Source organism: Xenopus laevis, chromosome 1S (genome assembly GCF_017654675.1).
Source record: "Xenopus laevis strain J_2021 chromosome 1S, Xenopus_laevis_v10.1, whole genome shotgun sequence".
Lineage (NCBI taxonomy): Eukaryota > Metazoa > Chordata > Amphibia > Anura > Pipidae > Xenopus > Xenopus laevis.
The window spans coordinates 33,522,264-33,538,259 of record NC_054372.1 but is presented as its reverse complement, the minus strand read 5'-3'; positions in this window follow the sequence as shown (position 1 = coordinate 33,538,259).

The window sequence follows — 15,996 nt, the reverse complement described above, 5'->3', positions numbered from 1 at the left end:
ATTTACCTATCTGAGCCTGTGTTTGGTCATGGTCAACTTTATGTTGCATTTTCAAGAGTGCAGCGTTCATCTGATGTTAAAGTCAAGATTTTAAGTACAGCTCACCAGGGAGAACTCATTCAAGGACAGGAGAACATTTTCACAAAAAATGTTGTTTATAAAGAAATTTTTCAGTAACACTTTACTACCAATAAACTCAAAATTTAAGAATTCTAATAGCAGATAGGTAATAACAAGCAATAGGCACAGATTCACTCTACATCCCCACAAATTAGCGTCGCCAGTTGCTGCCTGGGGATGCCGAGTGAATCAGCACCCATCGCATTTTGCTGCCTCACTGTTGTTACCATTCTTTCATTAACGATTCTTTAGAGAATCGGGGGTTTACTGGTTATGTAGAGTAGACTGGCTGCATCTAATAGGCAGATATAAACACACCCTTTACATAAACAGCCTCTAATTTGTGTGTTCCTTTGGGTTACTAATTTATTTCAAGCACTTTGTATTCGTTCAATAACAAATATCTCACTTGAAGATTTGTTCAATGAGTACTAAAACTAAATATGTATTCTTTACAGAATATTGTTTCAGGGGAACGTATGACTATGAAGATTTTCATTCATCAAAGTCATGGTATATCTAGTATAGGTAAATCTATAACAACTGGACTTGCTGAGTAATCAATGAAGATGTTTCACTACTCATCCGAGCAGCTTCTTCAGTTCAACTGACTGGTGTGGGAAGTTCTCGGCATATAAACTCTTCCACTAATCCAATCACAACGGCACATTGTAACTGTATTCCTTCAGTAACTCTTCAAAGAGGTGACATCTGAAATTTACAGAGGGAACCTTCAGTATTTCAGTAGAGTATCTTTTGGTCAAACTTGCCATCTAAAACACGAGTCAATTTATCAAGAGTGTGGTTCTGAGCTGTTGTAAGAATGTGGCCAAAACCTGATGCTTGTAAGCATACGAAAAAATTTCCTGGGCCACCTGGGCTGCACCCACCACAAGCCCCACCTACAGGTCCGCCCTCCCCACCCCACAGGTCCACCCCCCACCACACACTAAAAAAAACATTGGTGGCTATTGTTCCCACATGTTAATAAAAAAAATAAAAAAATATTGGTGGTCAGGGCCCCCCATTAAAAATATTGGTGGCTAGGACCCCACATGGGGAAAAAAATTGGTAGCCAGGGCCCCCCCCCACTTGTAAGAAAATTGGTGGTCAGGGCCACCCTTAAACGTCCATTTAAAAAAAACTTGCCCCCCCAGAAGTTAAAAAAAATTTGGTGTCCAGGGCCCCACCACACAACAGGGACCACAAAGGGTTACCTTTAGGGGGGGCCCTGCCATGTTACACTTACTTCATTAGTGTGGCCCACCTGCTGTCAGTGAGCTACCAACTACAGAAGGGAGGAGGGGAGCACAGGTGGCTGCATCTTCTTCCAGTGACAGCATTTTCTTCCCTTATTGCTCACAGAATCTCAAGTCCTGGTAAAGCTGCATGGTGATTGGATGAGCTGGAGGAGAAGTTCAAACCTCAGCTATCCAATCCCTGAGCAGCTCAACCGGGACTTAAACTCAGTGACCAATAAGGGGAAGTAATGGACAGAAGATACCTCCTCTTGTGCTCCCGCCCTGCCTTCTCAAAGTCGTCAGCTCTCAGAAAGCAGGGGGCCCGGCTAATCAAGAAAGTGCGGCGTGGCTGGGGCCCCCCTTTCCCTCGGGGGAACCCTACAACTCTCCCCCCTGTCCCCCCTGATGGCTGCCCTGCTTGTAAGCCTGCATTAGATATTATTTGGGAGCACACAAGCTAGTAAGCTGCTGACTTGATCAAAAGAGGCCAAGATGGCAGCAGACATGTTTCTGTGGACAACTTAGTTATCTGCCTTTAGTACTTTACTATTGATTGATTCACCCAACTATCTAACTGGTATTTATTCCAACATATGGTTGCTGTGGCTCTAGGGGAGGCAGCACCATAGTTTGCAAACCACTAGGTCAGGGATGGTATGAAAGCCCTATAGAAACGGTGTAGTGCAACACTACAAGATCCATTTCCCAAGCAATAAACATTAGGGGAGGCCTGGAACCAGAGATATAAAGTTTCTTTGGAATAAACACAAGCAATATTTGTTTAAAATGCCAACATACAACAGACTGGACTATCTATTTACAATAAGTGTTATTCCTAAGGGTAACAGGCACAAGGGCAGATTCAGGGAGACAAATCGTCTCTTCTTCAGGGGGCAACAAGCTCCCCGAACTGCCTTCCCCTTCCTTCTCGCTGTTATAATGAAAAATCACCAGCGTGATGGCAAATCACTGTGGGGGAAAAGTGCAAGTTGCCTACTATACACATAGGAGTAAATGAGCCCTACTTAAGTGCTGCATAAGAGTAGGGGCACACGGGCAGATTCGGGAAGATTAGTCGCCCTGGCGACCCTTTGCGTGTTTTCCGAAGTCGCCCGAAGTTGCCTCACGGGGAAACTTTGGGCGACTTCGGAAAACACGCAAAGGGTCGCCAGGGCAACTAATCTTCCCGAATCTGCCCGTGTGCCCCTACTCTTATGCAGCACTTAAGTAGGGCTCATTTACTCCTATGTGTATAGTAGGCAACTTGCACTTTTCCCCCACAGTGATTTGCACATAAAACCAACCACTTTAAAGGAACTGACATAAAAATGCCCTCTTTGTACTTACGTATAGTTGTGCTTGGTGCTGCTCAGTCCTCCATGCCTTTTGTTCTGAATCAGGTTCTTATTAACACAGGGGATCCCTGGATCTACTGCCATCTCCTGAGAACGTATTAACTCCAGGATGTATAGCAACAAAACAATGAAGGGTGAAGTGCACACTGGAAGCCATACCAAGTCAAGTTAAAAAAAAGGAAAATACTTTATTGAACAATCATCTCAAACCTTACTTGTTTCGTGTCCATCTGACACTTAATCATAGGCTCTAGGGTGGCATTGTGGGAAAAGACATGGTGGTTGTGCTTCAAATTGCACATTGTTCACTGCACTTACGGAGACATAAATGAACCCTCATATATTTTTCTTGCTTGGTTGTTGCTTTTATTTTTTTAAATATAAATCATTCTTACAGTAATGTGAAATCCCCCAAATAATACATTTTGCGCCCACTATTTACTTTGAATGTTTCTCCCTCTCTAAACACAGGTGGAACTGTCCATCTAGCACCTGCCCCCGGGGCTAATAATAAAAGCACCAGTGCTCACTGTGGGAGGTCTACAAACCTTGGTTCCCCCGAGGCCTCCCCTGTGAATCTCTTGTCTGAAATAAAATTCCTCTCCTAAAGTTGTTATAAAAATAGCATTGTCTTGTGTGTTACATGTGGTTTTCATTCTGGCTGCATTAAGTGTGATCATATGAACTTGTACTGTCTCAGAAGTGGTTTCATTTGTGATTCACTTGATATTACTCACAGTTCTGTGAAACTGTTCCCACTGCTTGTAATGTGTACAACATTTAGTCTCCATCCTTTCATTACTGCCCTTTACAGACAGGAGACAATCCCAAATACTCGATGTAGAATTGTATATACACATGTACTACATTGTTGTTTTTTTTGCACGTTGCCCTGCACTTTCCTGAGTGGTCTCTGTGCTGCCTGCATCTGTGCCCCATGAATACAGAGCGGCCTGCATTAGACAGCACTATATTTATAAGGGACATGCAGGGGCAGCACATAGACACCCCCCATCCCTACCCATCCCATAACCATTCTGAGTGTAATGTCGAGAGCAATGGCAGACACAGGCCGCATTACATGGGTTACCGATCACCTACACAAAGCATTTCTATGCTGTCTCCCTCAAAGAATCTTATATGGCTGACTGTGCAAGTTGCTCCTCTTGTTTATTTATTTTTCTGTTTTACATTTGCGCAGCAGTTACTATGGATAATTTTGTCTTCAGAATGTCGTCCCTACAAACAGTAACAGCTGAGAGACCAATATGGTGTTCCCTTCTGTGATACTGTAAGAGCATCAACTGGCAAGAGCCAAATGTAGTTAAAGGGAGACCTTCTAACTGTGCTTTGGTTTTTTACCTTTCAATAGACTATTTATATATACACACATAAGAGTGATGTTTACATACCTCCCAACTGTCCCGTTTTTAGAGGGACAGTCTCTCTTTTGACAACTCCCTTGACAGTCCCTCGTTTGTACTGGAAAGTCCAGTTTTTCTCTGCACTGAACAGCCAGAAAAAGAACTAACTTAATTGGTTTTTGGCAGAGAGCCCAGAACTGCCACAGCTTCAGATAAAATACTTTTATAACAATTTTGAGATAAGCAAAGTAATTGTAACAATATAAGATAACAGGTCCCTTGGAAAAAGTTAGACTCACAGCTTAAAGGGCAATTCACCTTCATTAGTAAAACTGTAATAACTGAAAAAAACCCACAGAAATATGTTCAAACTTTCATAACCTGCCAATTTTGTAAAATGAACATGGTAATTAGGGGGTGTCGCCACACAAACAGAGGTGGTCAAAAAAAATTCACCGCGCTATGTGCAGCAACTTTTTTGTCCCTCTTTTTATTTCCAAAATATTGGGAGGTATGTATCTCCTGGATTACTTTGCTGGTTTATTTGTATGTGCATATTCTTGTTCATTGGGTCTTATAACCTGTATGTGCATTTGTGATTCTTAAATTAATAGAAACCAACAGTGCTGTGCTGGGATCTTTAACCTATGAATTGGGAACCCAAAATAAGTACTGTTAAAGGAACAGTTCAGTGTAAAAATAGAATCTGGGTAAATAGATAGGCTGTGCAAAATAAAACATTTTTCCAATATAGTTAGAAAAAATGTAATGTATAAAGGCTGGAGTGACTGGATGTCTAACATAATAGCCAGAACACTACTTCCTGCTTTGCAGCTCTCTAACTCTGAGTTAGTCAGCGACTTGAAGGGGGTTCAAATGGGACATAACTGTTCAGTGAGTTTGCAATTGTTTTTTGGATGAGGCTCAGATTCAAAAGCAAACTGTTATGACCCATGTGCCCCCCCCCTCAAGTCACTAATTTGTTACTGCCTGGTAACCAATCAGTGGAAACCAAGAGAACCAAAACAGGAAGTAGTGTTCTGTTATGTTACACATCCAGTCACTCCAGCCTTTATACATTACATTTTTGGCTAACTAAAGGTGGCCATACGCTATAAGATATGCCCACTAATGGCTGGGTGATATCAGATGAATCCGAACGTTCGGCCCTTGGGCTAAACGATCGAATTACAATTCTACTAAGGGGCTCCGACGGGTCACAGGACCTCTTCAACTAGCCAATTCGGTCCTGGACGGTACAAAAAAAAATCAAACTTGACCTATCGATATCTGCCTGATTTTTGGCCTGATATCGATCGGGAGGACCCGTTGGGAGCCCCCACACATGGGCAATCGGTCTAAAGGACCAATATCGGTAGCTTTATTCTGCTGTGTATGGCCACCTTAACTATATTAGAAACATTTTTTATTAGCCTTAAACACAGTACAAGTACTTCCTACAATAGGCACCTGAACCTAAACCAATTTATGGGTTACTATGCAAAAATAATATGGGCTCCAAAAGAAAAAGTTTGAAACACCGGTGTAGTGGGACAGTTTTCATGCTCATGTGTTTCTGACCCTGGGGGTCCTATTAAAATGATGTCTTGGAAATCATGGAGGATTCATAAATATCACAACTAACTTTTGGGTCTCCTGTTGGAAAACCCTGATTTAACATTCTTCCTACTCATGTCCAGTAATTGCAGGCAGCAAGAAGAAAGTATATGCCTTGCAGGACTCTTATTACTGCACCTTGAACTTTATGAAAACTACACTCAGCATCTTCCCCACAAGTCTTGCAGCTGTTTCATGGAGCCTGAGCAGAATGTTGCCTGAGAATTGCTCATGTGCATCTGCCCCAAATTCTGGAACAATGTTCTCTCCTACAGTGTAAAACGGTTCTCTCCATAGGCAACAATATCAGTAATGTGGACAGTGCGTGGAACTACTGGTTTCTTTAAAGAGGAGGGCATTTGTAATGGCTTTATGCACTAAGGCGCAAATTCACTAAAATCCGAAGTTGCGCTCAGGGGTAGCGTAAGGTTGCGAAGTTGCGCTAGCGTTGTTTCGCTATGTAAAGCGGAGTTACGCTAGCGAAGGCTAATTTGCATACGGCGCCAAATTCAAATTTCAATGGAGGAACACGTATCAGCACTACAAATGCCTAGAAAACCTTCAAATCATCAAATAAAAATTTTAGGTAAGTTGCCATGAGTCAGGAAATGTAGGGGGGAAGGAGGGGAGCCCCAAAAATTTTTTCGATCTTTTTCAGCCTATCACCCATAATGTAGAAAACACGCCAGCGTTTTTTGGGACTTAGAAAAAATTTTGACTTTTTTTGAAACAATCTCTATCTACTATTGCGCTTCGCCAGGTCTGAGGTGGCGAAGGAAGTCTAGCGTAAAAGGTAGCGTTCAGTACACTGCGCAAGTTAGTGAATTTGCGTAGTTATGTCGCTAGCGAAACTTCGCCAGGCGTAAGGGTGCGAAGTAACACTAGCGAAACTACGCCAGCGTTCGTTAGTGAATTTGCGCAGTAACGAAAATGACAAACGCTAGCGAAGTAACGCTAGCGTTCGGTGCTTCGGCGCTTAGTGAATTTGCCCCTAAATGCCCTAAATATATTGATATTGGTTAGTGCAGTTAGAATTTCTTGTCCGTGTCTGTAGGTATGTAGAGTATGTTATTATTAAAAGTGAATGTTGCATCTTAGGACACTTCAACTAACTTGTTAGCAGCCACAACTGTTCTTGTGTTATACATATTGATGCTCATCTGTAAGGCACTGGGACGCCTGGAGTAATTCCCTGGGATACTGCAGCTGCCCAAATTAGATTTTACTGTATGTGTTACTGATTATATAAGCAACAAAACAAGGCACTGCTGAGAAGTAAAACAAGTAGAAGGACTTGCCAAACATCTCATGTTAACTTGGTCATCATGAAAATGTTACCAAAATATTATATTCCAGAGCAGATTCTCATTCTGAAAGTCCAGGAAAGTTTGTTGCTTACACCAGTGTGTAATACTGACACACTGGGGAGTGACTAATTGTCACACAACAGCAAATGTATCTCACATGAAAAATGTGAACATTCTTTGAATAAAATATTAGGCAAATAGAAAGGACAATGTCACTTTGGTCTCCCAAGCTTTGATTTGGCTTCTAGCAAACAGATCTGTGTTAAAGTATTCTCCTACCAGACCTTGAATATATCAAGTGTACTTACTAATGTCACAAATGTGATGCCCCTTAAAAATAGAAATGACTTGCCCAGTCCTCTGTGGCTCGACCCTCTCACCGCTCTTGTCTTGAACTGTGCCTGGTAAAGCACATTAGTCATTGATTTGTGTCCTGTAGATTTGATAGCTCTGTCCGGCCTCCTCAAGGGGGAACTTCATAGACCAACCTAGCAACAACTCCAACTTATAATGTTGCAGCTGAGGGTTTTAAGGCTACAATGGCTCTTTAATGGGGCTACTAGCAATGGCATTTTTTTCAGGAGAAAAACAAGAATTAAGGAAATGACTGTTTCCTGTGTATGAGTCCATGACTCCAGTGCTAATCTGTGATCCTATAGAGCAGGAAATTTTAGGCATTTGCTGATCATTGTCCTTCTTTGAATGTTCATGTTTGATCAGGATCCCTTAAATATAATATTGTTACTAGGGATGTAGCGAACGTCGGAAAAAAAGTTCGCGAACATATTCGCGAACTTGCGCAAAAATGCGAGCGGTTCGCGAACGGTTCGCGAACCCCATAGACTTCAATGGGAAGGCGAACTTTAACATCTAGAAAAGACATTTCTGGCCAGAAAAATGATTTTAAAGTTGTTTAAAGGGTGCAACGACCTGGACAGTGGCATGCCAGAGGGGGATCAAGGGCAAAAATGTATCTGAAAAATCTGCCTGTGTGTGCTTGGAAGAGATAGTGTAGGGGGAGAGCTGTTAGTGATTTCAGGGACAGATGATAGTAAGTTTGCTGGCTAGTAATCTGCTTGATACTGCTCTGTATTGGAGGGACAGAAGTCTGCAGGGATTTGAGGGACATTTTAGCTTAGGTAGCTTTGCTGGCTAGTAATCTACTGTTCTCTTTAAACAACTGCCATACGTTGACCTTGTAGGCATTGTTTGCCCAGTTTTTTTGGACGCAGCCACTGAAGCACAGTTGCCAGAAAAAATATGCCATATAAATGCTGAAAATAGTCATTTTTCGCCATACGTTGACCTTGTAGACATTGTTTGCCCAGTTTTTTTGGACGCAGCCACTGAAGCACAGTTGCCAGAAAAAATATGCCATATAAATGCTGAAAATAGTAATTTTTCGCCATACGTTGACCTTGTAGACATTGTTTGCCCAGTTTTTTTGGTTGCAGCCACTGAAGCACAGTTGCCAGAAAAAATATGCCACATAAATGCTGAAAATAGTCATTTTTTGCCATATACGTTGAGTCAACGTATGGCAAAAAATGACTATTTTCAGCATTTATATGGCATATTTTTTCTGGCCTCTGTGCTTCAGTGGCTGTGGCCAAAAAAACTGGGCAAACAATGCCTACAAGGTCAACGTCGTTGACCTTGTAGGCATTGTTTGCCCAGTTTTTTTGGCCACAGCCACTGAAGCACAGAGGCCAGAAAAAATATGCCATATAAATGCTGAAAATAGTCATTTTTTTGGTCGCAGCCACTGAAGCACAGTTGCCAGAAAAATTATGCCATATAAATGCTGAAAATATAAATTTTTTTGGTTGCAGCCACTGAAGCACAGAGGCCAGAAAATTATGCCATATAAATGCAGAAAATATGCATTTTTTTGGTCGCAGCCACTGAAGCACAGTTGACAGAAAAATTATGCCATATAAATGCTGAAAATATAAATTTTTTTGGTTGCAGCCACTGAAGCACAGAGGCCAGAAAAATTATGCCATATAAATGCAGAAAATATGCATTTTTTTGGTCGCAGCCACTGAAGCACAGTTGCCAGAAAAATTATGCCATATAAATGCTGAAAATAGTAATTTTTTTTGGTTGCAGCCACTGAAGCACAGAGGCCAGAAAAATTATGCCATATAAATGCTGAAAATATGCATTTGTTTGGTCGCAGCCACTGAAGCACAGTTGACAGAAAAATTATGCCATATAAATGCTGAAAATATAAATTTTTTTGGTTGCAGCCACTGAAGCACAGAGGCCAGAAAAATTATGTCATATAAATGCAGAAAATAGGCATTTTTTTGGTCGCAGCCACTGAAGCACAGAGGCCAGAAAAAATTAAACCAGTAGGGTTTGCACCCTAGTTTGTAACGGTGGCGGAGGGAGGAGGAGGACGCTAAAGACAGCTGTGTGTGGAGTCATGAGGCTTGAAGAGAAGGACAGCTGCATAGAAGTCAGAACAAGTCTTCCGGCGTGCAGTAACCCTCCGAGATCCACCCCTCATTCATTTTAATAAAGGTCAGGTAATCGACACTTTTGTGACCTAGGCGAGTTCTCTTCTCAGTTACAATCCCTCCTGCTGCACTGAAGGTCCTTTCTGAGAGCACACTTGAGGCTGGGCAAGACAAGAGGTTCATGGCAAATTGTGACAGCTCTGGCCACAGATCAAGCCTGCGCACCCAGTAGTCCAGGGGTTCATCGCTCCTCAGAGTGTCGATATCTGCAGTTAATGCCAGGTAGTCCGCTACCTGCCGGTCGAGGCGTTCTTTGAGGGTGGATCCAGAAGGGTTGTGGCGCTGCCTTGGACAGAAAAACATTTGCATGTCTGACGTTACAGACTGGCCAAAGGGCTTTGTCCTTGCAGGTGCGCTCGTGGCAGGATTACTGGCACCTCTGCCCCTGGAATGTTGATGAGTTCCTGAAGTGACATCACCCTTAAAAGCATTGTACAACATGTTTTGCAGGCTGGTTTGTAAATGCCGCATCTTTTCGGACTTGTGGTATGTTGGTAACATTTCTGACACTTTATGCTTGTACCGAGGGTCTAGTAGCGTTGCGACCCAGTACAGGTCCTTCTCCTTAAGCCTCTTGATACGGGGGTCCTTCAACAGGCATGACAGCATGAAAGACCCCATTCTCACAAGGTTGGATGCAGAGCTATCCATCTCCGCTTCCTCATTATCAAGGACTGCATCATCCACGGTCTCCTCCCCCCAGCCACGTACAAGACCAGGGGTCCCCAAAAGGTCACCACTAGCCCCCTGGGAAGCCTGCTCCTGTTGGTCCTCCTCCTCCTCCTCCACAAAGCCACCTTCCTCCTCTGACTCCACTTCTGGCACCTCTCCCTGCGTTGCAGCAGGTGCCTGGGTTCGTTCTGGTGATTCCGACCAGAAATCGTGCGCTTCCAGCTCCTCGTCACGCTGGTCTACAGCCTTATCTGTCACTCGTCGCACGGCACGCTCCAGGAAGAAAGCGAAGGGTATTAGGTCGCTGATGGTGCCTTCGGTGCGACTGACCATATTTGTCACCTCTTCAAAAGGTCGCATGAGCCTGCAGGCATCGCGCATAAGCACCCAGTAACGGGGGAAAAAAATCCCCAGCTGTGCAGATCCAGTCCTACCACCCAGTTCAAAAAGGTACTCGTTGACGGCCCTTTGTTGTTGCAGCAGACGTTCCAACATAAGGAGCGTTGAATTCCAGCGAGTCTGGCTGTCAGAAATCAAACGCCTGACTGGCATGTTGTAGCGCTGCTGAATGTCAGCAAGGCGTGCCATGGCTGTGTAGGAACGTCTGAAATGGGCCGACACCTTTCTGGACTGGGTGAGAACGTCCTGGAATCCTGGGTACTTGGAGACAAAACGTTGGACTATTAAATTTAACACATGTGCCATGCAGGGCACATGTGTTAAATTGCCTAGTCTCAACGCTGCCAACAGATTGCTTCCATTGTCACACACCACTTTTCCGATCTGCAGTTGGTGTGGGGTCAGCCACCGATCGGCCTGTGACTGCAGAGATGACAGGAGTACAGATCCGGTATGGTTTTTGCTTTCCAGGCACGTCATCCCCAAGACAGCGTGACAACGGCGTACCTGGCACGTCGAATAGCCTAGGGGGAGCTGGGGGTGCACAGGTGTGGAGGAGGAGAAGGAGGACCCAGCAGCAGAGTAAGAAGAAGAAGAAGACGAGGTAGAGAGCGATGGAGGAGTAGAGGTGGTGGCAGAACCGCGTGCAATCCGTGGTGGTGACACCAACTCCACTGTTGTTGTTGAGCTACCCATTCCCTGCTTCCCAGCCATTACCAAGTTCACCCAGTGGGCAGTGTAGGTGACATACCTGCCCTGACCATGCTTGGAGGACCATGCGTCAGTAGTCATATGGACCTTTGGCCCAACACTAAGTGACAGAGATGCGGTAACTTGGCTCTGCACATGTTGGTACAGGTGTGGTATTCCCTTTTTAGAAAAAAAATTGCGGCTGGGTACCTTCCACTGCGGTGTCCCAATTGCTACAAATTTGCGGAAGGCCTCAGAGTCCACCAGCTGGTATGGTAAAAGCTGGCGGGCTAAGAGTGCAGACAAGCCAGCTGTCAGACGCCGGGCAAGGGGGTGACAGTCAGACATTGGCTTCTTACGCTCAAACATGGCCTTCACAGAAACTTGGCTGGTGGCAGATGACTGGGAATGGGAACAGGTGGTCAAGGTGGAAGGCGGAGTGGAGGGTGGTTCAGACGGGTCAAGGAGAGCAGAGGTAGAGCAGTAAGATGCTGGACCAGAAGGAGTGTGGCTTTTAGTTTGCCTGTTGCCTTTGAGGTGTTGCTCCCAAAGTGCTTTGTGCTTGCCGCTCATGTGCCTTCGCATAGAAGTTGTACCTATGTGGCTGTTGGGCTTACCAAGGCTCAGTTTCTGACTGCACTCATTGCAAATTACAATGCTTTTGTCAGAGGCACACACATTAAAAAAATCCCACACTGCTGACTTTTTGGAAGTGTGCGATCTGGCGGTAACAGTAGAAGTTGGCGGAGTTGGCGGTATTGGCGGCAATGGCGGGTGCGTTGGCCGGCTGAACACAGGTGCCGATACATGTTGTTGCCCTACTGATCCCTGCGGGCTGTCCTCCCTGCTTCTTCTAAGTCTTATTCTCCTACTGCCTCTCTGACTCTCCGTCTCTCCATCTGAACTACCCTCCTCTTGCTCTCTTCTACTAGGCACCCACAAAACATCAATCTCCTCATCATCATTCTCCTCAGATGCATCAATTTCTTCTGACACATCACAGAAGGAAGCAGCAGCGGGGACCTCCTCCTCATCACTCATTATGTCCATCTCTATCGTGTTCTCTGCCAGAATTAAATCTGGTGTAAGGTCCTCATCTCCTTCATCTTCTTCTGGCAATAATGGTTGCGCATTACTCAGTTCAAGAAACTCATTGGAAAATAACTCCTCTGACCCCAGTGAAGAAGGGGCACCGGTGGTGGAGGAAGTGTTACGTGGGGTGGCCATAGCAGTGGAGGATGAGGAGGATGTTGTGGTAAAGTTAGAAACGGTAGAGGATGGGGTGTGCTGTGTAAGCCAGTCAACTACCTCTTCAGCATTTTGGGAGTTCAGGGTCATTGGCTTTTTAAAACTGGGCAATTTGCTAGGGCCACAGGATTGCATAGCAGCACGGCCCCTAGCACGGCCTCTGCGTGGCGGCCTGCCTTTGCCTGGCATTATTTTTAAAAAAACAACAACAACAACAAAAACTCAGTTGGTTTTTCTGGAAACGATAATACACACAGCTAGATGGCGGGTTGAAGAAAACACTGTGCAAATAATGCCTACAAAGTTAACGTATACACTACTACAGCGGTGGATACGGATTACGTAAAATATATGAATGCTGCTTGAAAAAAAGTAACTCAAGTGGTTTTTTCTAGAGACGATAATATTATCAATATTTAGACAAAATGTGAACAAGGTCACACAGCTCGATGGCGGGTTGAAGAAAACAGTGTGCAAATAATGCCTACAAGGTCAACGTATACACTACTACAGCGGTGGATACGGATTACGTAAAATATATGAATGCTGCTTGAAAAAAGTAACTCAAGTGGTTTTTCTAGAGACGATAATATTATCAATATTTAGACAAAATGTGAACAAGGTCACACAGCTCGATGGCGGGTTGAAGAAAACAGTGTGCAAATAATGCCTACAAGGTCAACGTATACACTACTACAGCGGTGGATACGGATTACGTAAAATATATGAATGCTGCTTGAAAAAAAGTAACTCAAGTGGTTTTTCTAGAGACGATAATATTATCAATATTTAGACAAAATGTGAACAAGGTCACACAGCTCGATGGCGGGTTGAAGAAAACAGTGTGCAAATAATGCCTACAAGGCCAACGTATACACTACTACAGCGGTGGATACGGATTACGTAAAATATATGAATGCTGCTTGAAAAAAGTGACTCCGGTGTTTTTTCTGGAGACGGTAATATTATGGATATTTAGACAGAATGGGAACAAGGTCACACAGCTCGATGGCGGGTTGAAGAAAACAGTGTGCAAATAATGCCTACAAGGCCAACGTATACACTACTACAGCGGTGGATACGGATTACGTAAAATATATGAATGCTGCTTGAAAAAAGTGACTCCGGTGTTTTTTCTGGAGACGGTAATATTATGGATATTTAGACAGAATGGGAACAAGGTCACACAGCTCGATGGCGGGTTGAAGAAAACAGTGTGCAAATAATGCCTACAAGGCCAACGTATACACTACTACAGCGGTGGATACGGATTACGTAAAATATATGAATGCTGCTTGAAAAAAGTGACTCCGGTGTTTTTTCTGGAGACGGTAATATTATGGATATTTAGACAGAATGGGAACAAGGTCACACAGCTCGATGGCAGGTTGAAGAAAACAGTGTGCAAATAATGCCTACAAGGCCAACGTATACACTACTACAGCGGTGGATACGGATTACGTAAAATATATGAATGCTGCTTGAAAAAAGTGACTCCGGTGTTTTTTCTGGAGACGGTAATATTATGGATATTTAGACAGAATGGGAACAAGGTCACACAGCTCGATGGCGGGTTGAAGAAAACAGTGTGCAAATAATGCCTACAAGGCCAACGTATACACTACTACAGCGGTGGATACGGATTACGTAAAATATATGAATGCTGCTTGAAAAAAGTGACTCCGGTGTTTTTTCTGGAGACGGTAATATTATGGATATTTAGACAGAATGGGAACAAGGTCACACAACTTGATGGCGGGTTGAAGAAAACAGTGTGCAAATAATGCCTACAAGGCCAACGTATACACTACTACAGCGGTGGATACGGATTACGTAAAATATATGAATGCTGCTTGAAAAAAGTGACTCCGGTGTTTTTTCTGGAGACGGTAATATTATGGATATTTAGACAGAATGGGAACAAGGTCACACAGCTCGATGGCGGGTTGAAGAAAACAGTGTGCAAATAATGCCTACAAGGCCAACGTATACACTACTACAGCGGTGGATACGGATTACGTAAAATATATTATGGCTGCTTGAAAAAAGTGACTCCGGTGTTTTTTCTGGAGACGGTAATATTATGGATATTTAGACAGAATGTGAACAAGGTCACACAGCTCGATGGCGGGTTGAAGAAAACAGTGTGCAAATAATGCCTACAGGGCAAATAATGCCTAAAAGGTCAACTTATACACTACTACAGCGGTAGTAAAATAAAAAAAGTAAAATAAAAAAAAATGAATATTAAAAAAAAAAATTAAAGTTGGTGCTGCTGAACTACTAGGAGCAGCAGATTAGCACACCAGTCCCACTCCCCAACACTGCTAGACTAATAGCACTGGGCTCTTATAGTAGTAGTAGTAGTAGTAGTAGTAAAACAACAAAAAAATAAATAAAAGCAGTCCTTACAAGGACTACTGTTATTGCAGCAGTCAGCAGATGAGATCAGAAGCAGGACAGCTGCCCACTGCAGCTACATACAGAGCACTGCAGTAGAAGGTAGATTACTAGCCAGCAAAGCTACCTAAGCTAAAATGTCCCTCAAACCCCTGCAGACTTCTGTCCCTCCAATAACAGAGCAGTATCAAAACGATTACTAGCCAGCAAACTTTCAACTGTCCCTGAAATCACTAACAGGCAGCAGCTCTCTCCCTACACTATCTCTTCAGCACACACAGGCAGAGTGAAAAAACGCTGCAGGGCTTCGGTTTTTATAGGGAAGGGGAGTGGTCCAGGGGAGAGCTTCCTGATTGGCTGCCATGTACCTGCTGGTCTGGGGTGAGAGGGCAAAAAAAAGCGCCAACAATGGCGAACCCAAAATGGCGAACGTCGCGCGACGTTCGCGAACTTCCGGCGAGCGCGAACACCCGATGTTCGCGCGAACAAGTTCGCCGGCGAACAGTTCGCGACATCTCTAATTGTTACAGATAACTAAAATTTGGTAGTCAATTTGCTATAGCTGCAGAAATACCTTAAATCAGAAATAAGCAACAAATAAAAATGTCACCAGGTTGCACTTTAGGTTGAATCCCATGCACGGCTCCTCCAGGGAAAGGTTAGGGTCACCTCTGCTTTAAGGGCTTGTTTGCCTTTCAACACTTTTTTCAATTCAGTTGTTTTCAGATAATTCACCCAAAATAAAGACTTTTTTTTTCAGTTACTTTCTATTTTCTGTTTGTAACAGTTTTTCCAATGTTAAAGATTAAAGTTTCATTTTTCACTTTCTTACCATCTTATTGGCTTGTGTATACATCTACAACTTCAGCCATTATCTCAACAGTTGGAACAAGCCTGTTCCTAAATTGACAGTTAATTATATTCTATTAGCTGTACAATATATATACAGGGTGCAAAAGATAATGCTTGTTCAGCAGTCGGCCTGTAAGGCAGGCAACAAGATGAAATATTCTGTAATTTTGATGTGGGCCGAGAGCACGTGAAGCAGCAAGGAAGAA